Source organism: Arvicanthis niloticus, chromosome 29, assembly GCF_011762505.2.
Source record: "Arvicanthis niloticus isolate mArvNil1 chromosome 29, mArvNil1.pat.X, whole genome shotgun sequence".
NCBI classification, from domain to species: domain Eukaryota; kingdom Metazoa; phylum Chordata; class Mammalia; order Rodentia; family Muridae; genus Arvicanthis; species Arvicanthis niloticus.
Genome location: NC_133437.1, coordinates 167,419 through 178,863, shown reverse-complemented (window position 1 = coordinate 178,863; position 11,445 = coordinate 167,419). Strand labels below are relative to the sequence as shown.

Sequence of the window (11,445 nt, the reverse complement as noted above, 5' to 3'; positions counted from 1 at the left end):
GTGGTGCAGAAAGTCTCCAACCAATGACTGATTGAGTTGAACCTCATGCCACCAGATGGAGCCCACCACTAACACTGACTGGAGGTCAGAACCTAGAGGCTGGATAGCCCAAAGATCTACAATAGAACCAAATAGGGCAGAGAGGAGGGTGATATCAATGAAATGATTCCTAATGATATTCTATACTCATAGATTGGTACCTAGCATAACTGTCATCACAGAGGGTTCATCGAGAAACTGATGGAAACACATGCAAAGATCTGCAGCTAAACATTAGACAGTGCTTGCAAATTCTTTTTCTTATACTTATATGGTAAATTATTTTGCCCCCGGAACTATCTTCTCAGTAAACACACTTCATTTCCATACTATAAATATAGCACGACCTTTCAATTCCTATTATTTGGATTTTGTTCATTTATACATTTTCTTTCGTGAAAATACTGCCCAGAACACTCAGGATATATTGATGAAGCTTATAAAATTTCCCCAGGAAAGTAAAATTTTATAGATCAATCATAAATGTAGAACTAAATTTTATACTCCTGATATTTGAAAGAGTTCAGACAGGCAAATATATTTAAGTATAATACCATATACACTCAACATAAAATTTAAACAGAGAAGTATATGAAAATTCTGTTATTAGTCTTTATTCTTTTGACATTAAGGCTTTAAAATCTCATGCTAAAACACTATCTCTAAAACAACTCCACATGAGCCATCGCTCAGCAGTTAAGGTCACCAGCTGTTCTTTCATAGAACCTTTGTTCAATTGTCAGAACCCACATGGCAGGTAACAACTGTCTATAACTCCAGTTCCATTGACTCTAACTCTCAATTAAGAAAAGGTAGGAAATAAACCATAAAAGTCCTACATGGAGCTCTGTCCTAAAAAAATTATTATTAGTTAATTCCTATTACCTGTATATTAGATACTCAAGCATGCTATGGCTACTTTGCTCATGTGGTAAGGAATCCACCAAGGCATGGTTACTTGGAGGGTTAGATTAGCCATGGCATCCTCTTGTAAAAAATGTATATTTAACATCTGAAAATGAAGAAATAAATTTAGAAATAAGTTTTTTTTTATTTTCACCAGTTAGATCATGAACTTTATTATGACAAGTGGTGGTGTGTATATTAATCAAAGCAATTGTTAATAAGATAAAGCATAAGGAAGAACAGGAATCAAAATGATACACAAAGGCTTTTCTTGCCATTACAGAAGCATTGAAAGAGGAGCCACAAAATTAGAAACATATAAAAACAAAGAGCAAATTGATAAATGTAAATCCAATTACATTTAGTCAGTGAAATAAATGGAAACATTTTAACCATAGTCAAATGGTTAAAGAGGCAACTGCGTTAGAAATAAGTTTCTTATTGTTCAATATAACATAAAATCAGACACTTTGATAGCCTGAGGATAAAACTTTACTAATCAGATCCCACACTGTGCTGCTGTTTGGTCTGTAAAGTGAATAGAATGTCACAAATGTGTTTGAACAACAGAAATACACAAAGAAACCCACAAGAAGCAGGATGATGTGGGTGACTCTTTTCTCAGAAAATACATGGAGAAAGACACTGAAACTGGATACATACCTTTTTGTTTGAAAAGGAAGCTCACAATCTAGAGGATGGACCAGATCAAGAGAAACACAAACAGGGTGACTCTAATTATTAGTGTAGTTACAAATGACATGATGATATGGTACTGAACCTGGATACTTTGGCAGTATATCTGGAAATACTTAGAACCCACAACAGTGATTTCAACCTTGGGAAGATAAAGGTGTTGATGATTCATATGACAAGAAAGGATAGAAAAATGTGTGACTCAAGCTTAGATTTAAGACATCCCCACTTGGAATTGTTAGAACTGAGTGTAATCCCTTAAAATACACTCAGTTACAAGATAGTGCAATAGGAAGAGCCCCTAGTAATACTGTATGCATACAAAACTGCCTTACATGCAACATCATGGAAAAGGAGCCTAACTGCAAAGGATGCCATGACATCTGGTATCAACCTAAACACAATGCTCAAAACACTGACAAGCATTAGTTGTGTGAAGATTATATCTATGGGCTTCTTTTGACAAGGCTGAATTAAGAATATGTACATGTATAGTATGAAGAGAAGCAAGTTTCCCATGAGTCCAATGAAAACTTCTGAGAGGAGGAAGAATCCAGAAAGTAGGTCTCTTGGAAACATCTTAATGAAGTCTTCATTGTTCTTCTGCTAGGATAAGTCAAACCAAGCAAATATAAATGTATGGTGTTGTGATTTTAAATCACTGGTCTAGGAGAATGAATATTGGGATTGACAGATAAGCACAAAGAGACTGTAGTGAAATGTGTACAATGGATTATGGGTGACCCTTCCAACAACTAGATTCCATTATTTCTGAGAGCCTGAGGGTAGAAAAGGCAGAGTTAAAGATCTCATATGAAACCCTGAACTGCCCCCCAACAATTTGGTTTTAGAACCAGAATACATTTTAATCATATTATAAAATGGGCATTGTAAAAAGCAGTTAAAAGCTGAACATTGAAAAGACAATCTATAAAAAATGGTATATAATGGAAGAGAGATTTCTTTTTTTTGGATGTTTTATTTACATTTCAGATGCCATCCCCTTTCCTCCTCCCCCTTCCCCCCAGAAAACCCCTATCTCATGCCCCCTTTTCTTTTTTGCATTTATATATATATATATATATATATATATATTTAAAAATATTAATCAAAGGCTTTATAAGTTTGGTAATGCTCAGTCAGAAGTGTAACCCAATAGATATATAAACCTAGATATATCAACTATCTTTGACTGGTGGAGACATGTGAATATCTGCCTCTCTGTCTAACTCCTCCTTCTCTCTTTTTCTCTCTCTCATCACCTAGCTGCTCCTCTCCTTTTTCTCCTCCTCTCCTTACTCCTTCTCTTCCTCTCAGTACTCCTCCCACCTTAGCTCTTCCTACATATCACACTTCCTGTTTAAAAAAAACCTTTTCTCTCAAAATACAATTAAGGCATAATTATGCCAATTTGTACCAGTGAGGTACAAGATAGTCCTAAAACCCAGTCCATCATTTTGTTGACTAACCAGAGCCTCTGTCATTTCACCCAATTAAAACACTTAGTTCTGAACCTGGCTTTTTTCTTGGCTTTAGAATTAATGTCAGCTGAAAACCATCCACTCAAATCTATTCTCTCAAGAAAAATAGCCAGGATTAGCTATGAGACTATAAGTTTTCATCCCCATCAGAAATCCAGAATGACTGAGTTAACTAAAATTATGGGAAGCACAAAGCTTCTAAAACTTAGCCAATTTATAGAGACCTCTGACTACATGAATACTTCCTATACTACAAAACGTTGGAACATCTATTCTTCTGCCTTCTGGCTCAGGATCATCTGACAGACCTTAGTGCTGCAGAATTATTAAGAGCTGATTACTCTGTCTAGGCAGATATAATCAGTCGACTATTCTGCAAGTGTGTCCTTTTCTGGACAGTAATTTGTAGATGGAAAGAGGCAATTCCTGTCTATTCGCTGTCTCACCAGAACTGGAGTAACTCCAAAGATGCTCAATTTCTTCTTAGAATTCAATACAGGAAGCTGTCAGGAGCAAACAGATCTCTAATCAAAATGAACATTACTACAGAAATGTTTGTAACATCAATTCTATGCACTTCTGACGTTTTGAAAACCAACTATCCATGTAAGGTAATCTTTAGTGTTGTCTGTTAACTCCACTCAGCTATTTCTAAATAAAACATAGAAAGCACCCTAACAATAAACTCCAAGCCATGAATTTTTTATAGCCCCTTAACTCACAGGCTAACGATGTCAAATCAGTTAAAAAAGTTAAAGAAGGACTGGGTCTAAGCCTTGTATTCCTAAATGTGTTATACAGGTACAATGCCTATGAGAGTAACAATATTCTTCTCACTGTTATATCAATAAGAAGCTCATACCAATGAAAACCTTAAATTTGTAATCAAAGTAAATTTGTGCCATTTAAAAAGTTATAACTTCATATTGATAATAATTGTACAGATTTCTACCAATAGGTTATGGCTATGCAATAAATCCTAGCTAATCCTCCCTATTCCCACAAAACCACTATTTGACCCTAGAAAGAAAGCCCAATATTTATCACCTTAGTCCCCATGCCCAGGGAATAGGGGCGCCAACTCTTCATTAACTTTTTCAAGCTGATTATGGGTGTTGAAATATTAGAAGAGGGGTGGGGGGAAGAGTAAATTGATAAGCCTCTGACTCTGTGTCTTCACTGCATCCAGATGGGAATTTCAGGACCTCGGAGGTTTGAGCAGGTCTGCTCAGCTTGCTTGATGAGGAGATACACCAAGGCTGTGTATTCTGCAATATACAATTCTCAAAACAAATTTTAGTATCAAGATAATTTTTTTATGAGGGCTGACATTTTATTAAAGATGTTGATTCTAACAGCTTTTCTTTTGTTTCCTCTTTTATTCAGTATAATATTTACATTTCAAATTTTATCCCCTTGCTCCATTCCCCCCACAACCCAGGAACCCCTTATCCCATCCCCCTTCTGCTTCTATAAGGGTATGTAGCCACCTAACCCCATTCCCACCTCTCCACCCTCAGATTCCCCCCAACTCAATGTTCAGCCTTCATCGGACCAAAGATCTGCTCTCCCACCTATGCCCAACAAGGCCATCCTTTCCTACATATTACAGATGGAGTCATGTGTCCTTCCATACATGCTCCTAGGCTGGTGGTTTAGACCCTGGGGAGCTCTGGCTGGTTGGTATTGTTGCTTTCCTCATGGAGCCACCAACCCTTTGGGCACCTTCAGTCTTTTCTCTAACTTCTCCATTGGTAACCCTTGATCAGATTAAGGATTAGCTGTGAGTATCTGCCTCTGGGTATGTCAGACTCTGGGAAACCTCTAAGGAGACGGCCTTATCAGGCAGCTGTCAGCATTCACTTCCTGTCATCCATATCAGCGTCTATTTTTGGTGACTGCATATGGGATGAATACCCAGGTGGAATGGTCTCCATACAATCACTACTTCAGTTTCTGTCCCACACTTTGTCTCCATATTTGCTCCCTTGGGTATTTTGATGCTCCTAGGTATCCTTATTTGTTCTTCCTTCTTCATGAGCATCATGTGGTCTGTTAGTTGAATCTTTGTTGTTTCAAACTTTTGGGTTAATCTCCGCTTATCAGTGAGTAAATACCATGTGTGTTTTTTTGTGATTGGGTTGCCTCACTCAGGATGATATTTTCTGGTTCCATCCATTTACCTAAGAATTTCTCAAATTCATTATTTTTAATAGCTGAGTAATATTCCATTGTATAAATGTACCACATTATCTGTATCCATTCCTCTGTTGAAGGGCATCTGGGTTCTTTCCAGCTTCTGGCTATTATAAATAAGGCTGCTATGAACATAGTGGAGCATATGTCTTTGTTATATGTTGGAGCATTTTCTGGGTATATGCCCAGGAGTGGTATAGCTGGGTCCTCAGGTAGTGCTATGTCCAATTTTCTGAGGAACCACCAGACTGACTTCTAGAGTGGTTGTACCAGCTTGTAACCTCACCAATAATGAAGGAGTGTTCCTCTTTCTCCACATCCTTGCCAGCATCTACTATCATCTGAGCTTTTGATCTTAGCCATTCTGACTGGTGTGAGGTGGTATCTCAGTGTTGTTTTGATTTGCATTTCCCTGATGACTAAGGATGTTGAACATTTCTTAAGGTGCTTCTTGGCCATTCGTGTTTCCTTAGTTGATAATTCTTTGTTTAGCTCTGTACCCCATTTTTAATGGAGTTATTTTGTTGTCTGGTGTCTAATTTCTTGAGTTCTTTGTATATATTCGATATTAGCCCTCTAACAGATCTATCATTGGTAATGATTTTTTCCCAATCTGTTGGTTGCCGTTTTGTCTTATTGACGGTGTCCTTTGCCTTACAGAAGCTTTGTAATTTGATGAGGTCCCATTTGTTGATTCTTGATTTTAGAGCATAAACCATTGGTGTTCTGTTCAGGAACTTTTCCCCTGTGCCTAGGTATTCGAGGGTCTTCCCCAACTTCTCTTCTATTAGTTTCAGTGTATCTGGCTTTTTGTGAAGGTCCTTTGTCCACTAGAATTTAAGCTTTGTACAAGGGGATAAGAATGGATTGTTTTGCATTCTTGTACAAGCTGACTTCCAGTTGAGCCAGCACCACTTGTTGAAAATGCTGACCTTTTTCCATTGGATGGTTTTAGCTCCTTTGTAAAAAATCAAGTGACCATAGGTGTGTGGGTTCATTTCTGGGTCTTCAATTCGATTCCATTGATCTTCCTGCCTGTCTCTGTACCAATACTATGCAGTTTTTATGACTACTGCTTGGTAGTACAGTTTGAAGTCAGAGATGGTGATTGGCCCAGAAGTTCTTTAGTTGTTGAGAATAGTTCTCGCTATCCTAGGTTTTTTGTTATTCCAAATGAATTTGTAAATTGCTCTTTCTATCTCTGTGAAGAAATGATTTGGAATTTTGATGGGGATTGCATTGAATCTGTAGATTGCTTTTGGCAGGATGGCCATTTTTACTAAGTTAATCCTGCCAATCCAGGAGCATGGGAGATCTTTCCATCTTCTGAGATCTTCTTTGATTTCTTTCTTCAGAGACTTGAAGTTCTTGTCATACAGATCTTTTACTTGCTTGGTTAGATTCACTCCAAGATATTTTATTTTATTTGTGGCTATTGTGAAGGGTGTCATTTCCTTAATTTCTTTCTCAGCCTGTTTATCCTTTGAGTAGAGAAAGGCTACTGATTTGTTTGAGTTGATTTTATATCCAGCCACTTTGCTGAAGTTGTTTATCAGGTTTAGGAGTTTTCTGGTGGAAGTTTTAGGGTCACTTAAGCATACTATCATATCATCTTCAAATAGTGATATTTTGACTTCTTCCTTTCCTATTTGTATCCCTTTGACTTCCTTTTGTTGTCTAATTGCACTATCTAGGACTTCGAGTACTATATTAAATAGGTAAGGTGAGAGTGGGCAGCCTTGTCTAGTCCCTGATCTTAGTGGGATTGCTTCCAGTTTCTCTCCATTTAGTTTGATGTTGGCTACTGGCTTGCTGTATATTGCTTTTACTATGTTTAGGTATGGGCCTTGAATTCCTGATCTTTCCAAGACTTTTAACATGAAGGGATTTTGATTTTGTCAAATGCTTTCTCAGCGTCTAGTGAGATGATAATGTGGTTTTTTTCTTTGAGTTTATTTATGTAGTTGATTATATTGATGGATTTCTGAATATTGAACCATCCTTGAATTCCTGAAATAAAGCCTACTTGATCATGATGGATAATTGTTTTGATGTGTTCTTGGATTCGGTTTGCTAGAATTTTATTTAGTCTTTTTGCATCAATATTCATAAGAGTGATTGGTCTGTAGTTCTCTTTCTTTGTTGGGTCTTTTTGTGGTTTAGATACAAGTGTAATGGTAGCTTCATAGAATGAATTGGGTATTGTTCCTTCTGCTTCTATTCAATGGAATAGCTTGAAGAGAATTGGTATTAGGTCTTCTTTGAAGGTTTGATAGAATTCTGCACTAAAACCATCTGGCCCCGAACTTTTTTTTGGTGGGGAGACTTTTAATGACATTTTCTATTTCTTTAGGGTTTATAGGACTGTTTAGATGGTTTATCTGCTACTGATTTAATTTTGATATCTGGAACCTGTCTAGAAAATTGTCCATTTCATCCACATTTTCCAATTTTGTTGAGTGTAAGCCTTTGTAGTAGGATCTGATGATTTTTTAAAATTTCCTCAATTTCTGTTGTTATGTCCCCGTTTTCATTTCTGATTTTATGAATTTGGATAATGTCTCTGTGCCCTTTGTTTAGTCTTGATAAGGGATTATCCATCTTGTTGATTTTCTCAAAGAACCAGCTCCTGTTTTTTTTTTTTTTTTTTTTGATATTTTGTGTAGCTCTTTCTGCTTCTACTTGGTTGATTTCAGCCCTGAGTTTGATTATTTCCTGTTGTCTACTCCTCTTGTGTATATTAGCTTCTTTTTGCTCCAGATCTTTCAGGTGTTCTGTCAAGTTGTTAGTGTATGCTCTTTTCAGTTTCTTTTTGTGGGCACTTAGAGCTATGGGTTTTCCTCTTAGTACTGCTTTCATGGAGTCCCACAAGTTTTGGTATTATGTATCCTCATTTTCATTTAATTCTAAAAAGTCTTTAATTTCTTTATTTATTTCTTCCTTGACCAAGTCATCATTGAGTACAGCATTGTTCAGTTTCCACGTGTATGTGGGCTTTCCATTGTTTTGTCCATATTAAAGACGAGTCTTAGTCCATGATGATCTGAAAGGGTAAAAGAGATTATTTCAATCTTTTTGTATCTGTTGAGGCCTGTTTTGTGACCAATTATATGGTCTGTTTTGGAGAAGGTACCATGAGGTGCTGAGAAAAAGGTATATTCTTTTGTTTTGGGATGAAATGCTCTATAGCTGTCAGTTAAGTCCAGTTGGTTCATAACTACTGTTAGTTTCATTGTGTCTCGGTTTAGTTTTAGTTTCCATAATCTGTCCATAGCTGAGAATGGGGTATTGAAATCTCCCACTATTATTGTGTGAAGTGCAATGTATGCTTTAAGCTTTAGTAAAGTTTCTTTTATGTTTGCGGATGCCCTTGCATTTAGAGCATAGATGTTCAGAATTGCAAGTTCCTCTTGGTACATTTTTCCTTTGATGAATATGAAGTGTCCTTTTTTTATCTTTTTTGATTACTTTTGATTGAAAAATGATTTTATTTGATATTAGAATCACTACTCCAACTTGTTTCTTGGGGCCATTTGCTTGGAAGATTGTTTCCCATCCTTTTACTCTGAGGTAATGCCTGTCTTTTTCACAAAGGTGCATTTCCTGTATGCAGCAAAATGCTGGGCCGTGTTTATGTATTTAGTCTGATAGTCTATGTCTTTTTATTTGAGAATTGAGTCCATTGATATTAAGAGATATTAAGGAGAAATGAATGTTGTTTCCTGTTATTTTTGTTATTGGTGGTGGAGTTTGTGTAGCTATCTTCTTTTATTGTTTTTGGAAGATTACTTCCTTGCTTTTTCTAGGTTGTAGTTTCTCTCCTCATGTTGGAGTTTTTCACCAATTAACTTTAGAAGTGCTGGATTCATGGTAAGACATTGTGTAAATTTGATTTTGTCACGGAACATTTTGGTTTATCCATCAATAGTGATTGAGAGTTTTGCTGGGTATAGTAGTCTAGGCTGGCATTTGTGTTCGCTTAGGTTCTGTATGATATCAGTCCAGGATCTTCTGGTTTTTATAGTCTCTGGTGAGAAGTCTGGTGTAATTCTTATAGGTCTGCCTTTATATGTTACTTTGCCTTTTTCCCTTACTGCTTTTAGTATTTTTTCTTTGTTTTGTACATTTGATGTTTTGATTATTGTGTGGTGGGAGGTATTTCTTTTCTGGTCCAAACTATTTGGAGTTCTGTAGGCTTCTTGTATACTTCTGGACATCTCTTTCCATAGGTTAGGAAAGTTTTCTCCATAATTTTGTTGAAGATATTTACTGGTCCTTTACTTGGGAGTCTTCCCCCTTATCTATACCTATTTTCATTAGGTTTGGCCTTCTCATTGTGTCTTGGATTTCCTGTATGTTTTGGGTTAGGAGCTTTTTGTGGTTTTGCATTTTCTTTGACAGCTGTGTCAATGTTTTCCATGGTATCTTCTGTGCATGAGATTCTCTCTTCTATCTCTTGTATTCCATTGGTGATACTTGTGTCTATGACTCCTGATCTTTTTCCTAGGTTTTCTATCTCCAGGGTAGTCTCCCTTTGTGATTTCCTTATTGTTTCTACTTCCATTTTTAGATCTTGGATGGTTTTGTTTAATTCCTTCACCTGTTTGGTTGTGTTTTCTTGCAATTCATTAAAGGATTTTTGTGTTTCCTCTTTAAGGGCTTCTATCTGTCTACCTGTGTTCATCTTAAATTCTTTGAGAGTGTTATTTATGTCCTTCTTAAAGTCCTCTATCATGGTCATGAAAAGTGATTTTAATTCTGAATCCTGCTTTTCCAGTGTGATGGGGTGTTCAGGGCTTGCTATGATGAGGGAAGTGGGTGATGATGATGCCATGTAACTTTGGATACTGTTGCTTACATTCTTGTGCTTGTTTTTTGCCATCTGGTTAAATCTAGTGCTACCTGTACTCGCTGTCTCTAACTGAATGTAGCCTTTCTGGTTATCTTGCTTGTGTCTGATCTCCTTGGGGTTCACATGTCTCTGTGATCTTCTCCAGCTGCTCTGAGTACAGTGGTACCTCTAGGATGACTGGGGATAAGGTGTCTCCAAGGTAGCAGACCAGCTAGGTGTCTGCTGTTCTGGGTGTTGTGTTTCCTCTAGGGTGTCTCAGGATGAGGTGCCCAATGTTCTGGGTGTAGTGGCTCCTCTAGGATATCTTAGGATATGTTGTCTGTTGCTCTGAGTTTAGTTGTTCCTCTGCTGCTCTGGGTTCAGTGGTATCTCTGCCACTCTGGGTTGAGTGGACCTTCAAGAATGTCTCGGGTGGAATCCGGTGTCTGCACAAGAGCAGACGGGGCAGATGTCTGCTCCAGGCCTCAGATCCAGGAGAGGGGCGGAAGGGGAGTGCTGGAATAGAGAGTTCTTAGAAGATGAAAGACAAAGACACTTTTTAAAACTATCCAACATCATCAGTCATCAGGGAAATACAAGTTAAAACTGGTTGGGATTTCATCTTAGCTCAGTCAGAATGGTCAAGATAAATAAAATAATTGTCAGCACAGGCTGGGGAGGATGCAGGGAAAAGGGTGGAAATGAGAACTGGTAAAGTCACTTTAGAAATCAATGTGGTAGTCCTTCAGGTATCTGGGAATAGAAAAACCACAAGATCCAGCTATACCATGCTTTGGCACATACCAAAAGTACTCTAATTCTTAGCACAGAGACACTTGCTCATCCTTGTTCACTACTGTTATGTTTGTAACAGGTGAAATTATGAAAAGTAAAGATCCATCACCTGATGAATAGATAATAAAAATGTCAGTATATATTTGTTCATATATATATGTGTGTGGTTGTGTCTGTGTGTACATATATATAGATATAGATATAAAAATGAATGAATGAATATCATTCATGAAGTCTGCAGGTGAATGGAGGGAGCTACATACAATCATCCTGAGTGAAGTAACTCTGTCTTAGAAAGATAAATGCTGCATCATTTCTTCATGTCAATGAGGACTTTGCTATTGCCCTTGTACTTCCTCTCTCAACAAATATATTCTTAGTTATTTGATATACTTAGTTTCTATAGAACACTATAGCACAGAACAAGCATGTGGGCATTCACAGTTCTAACCTTGGTTAGGACTCTATAACAAAACTCTGTTAGGAAAAGGATTATTTCAA

At 37.2% G+C, this 11,445-nt stretch overlaps 1 pseudogene; it reads right to left on the bottom strand.

Annotated features, from left to right (window-relative positions):
* Positions 1 to 1,010: 1,010 nt before the first annotated feature.
* On the bottom strand, positions 1,011 to 2,220 carry LOC143440262 (vomeronasal type-1 receptor 44-like; annotated as a pseudogene).
* Positions 2,221 to 11,445: the final 9,225 nt, after the last annotated feature.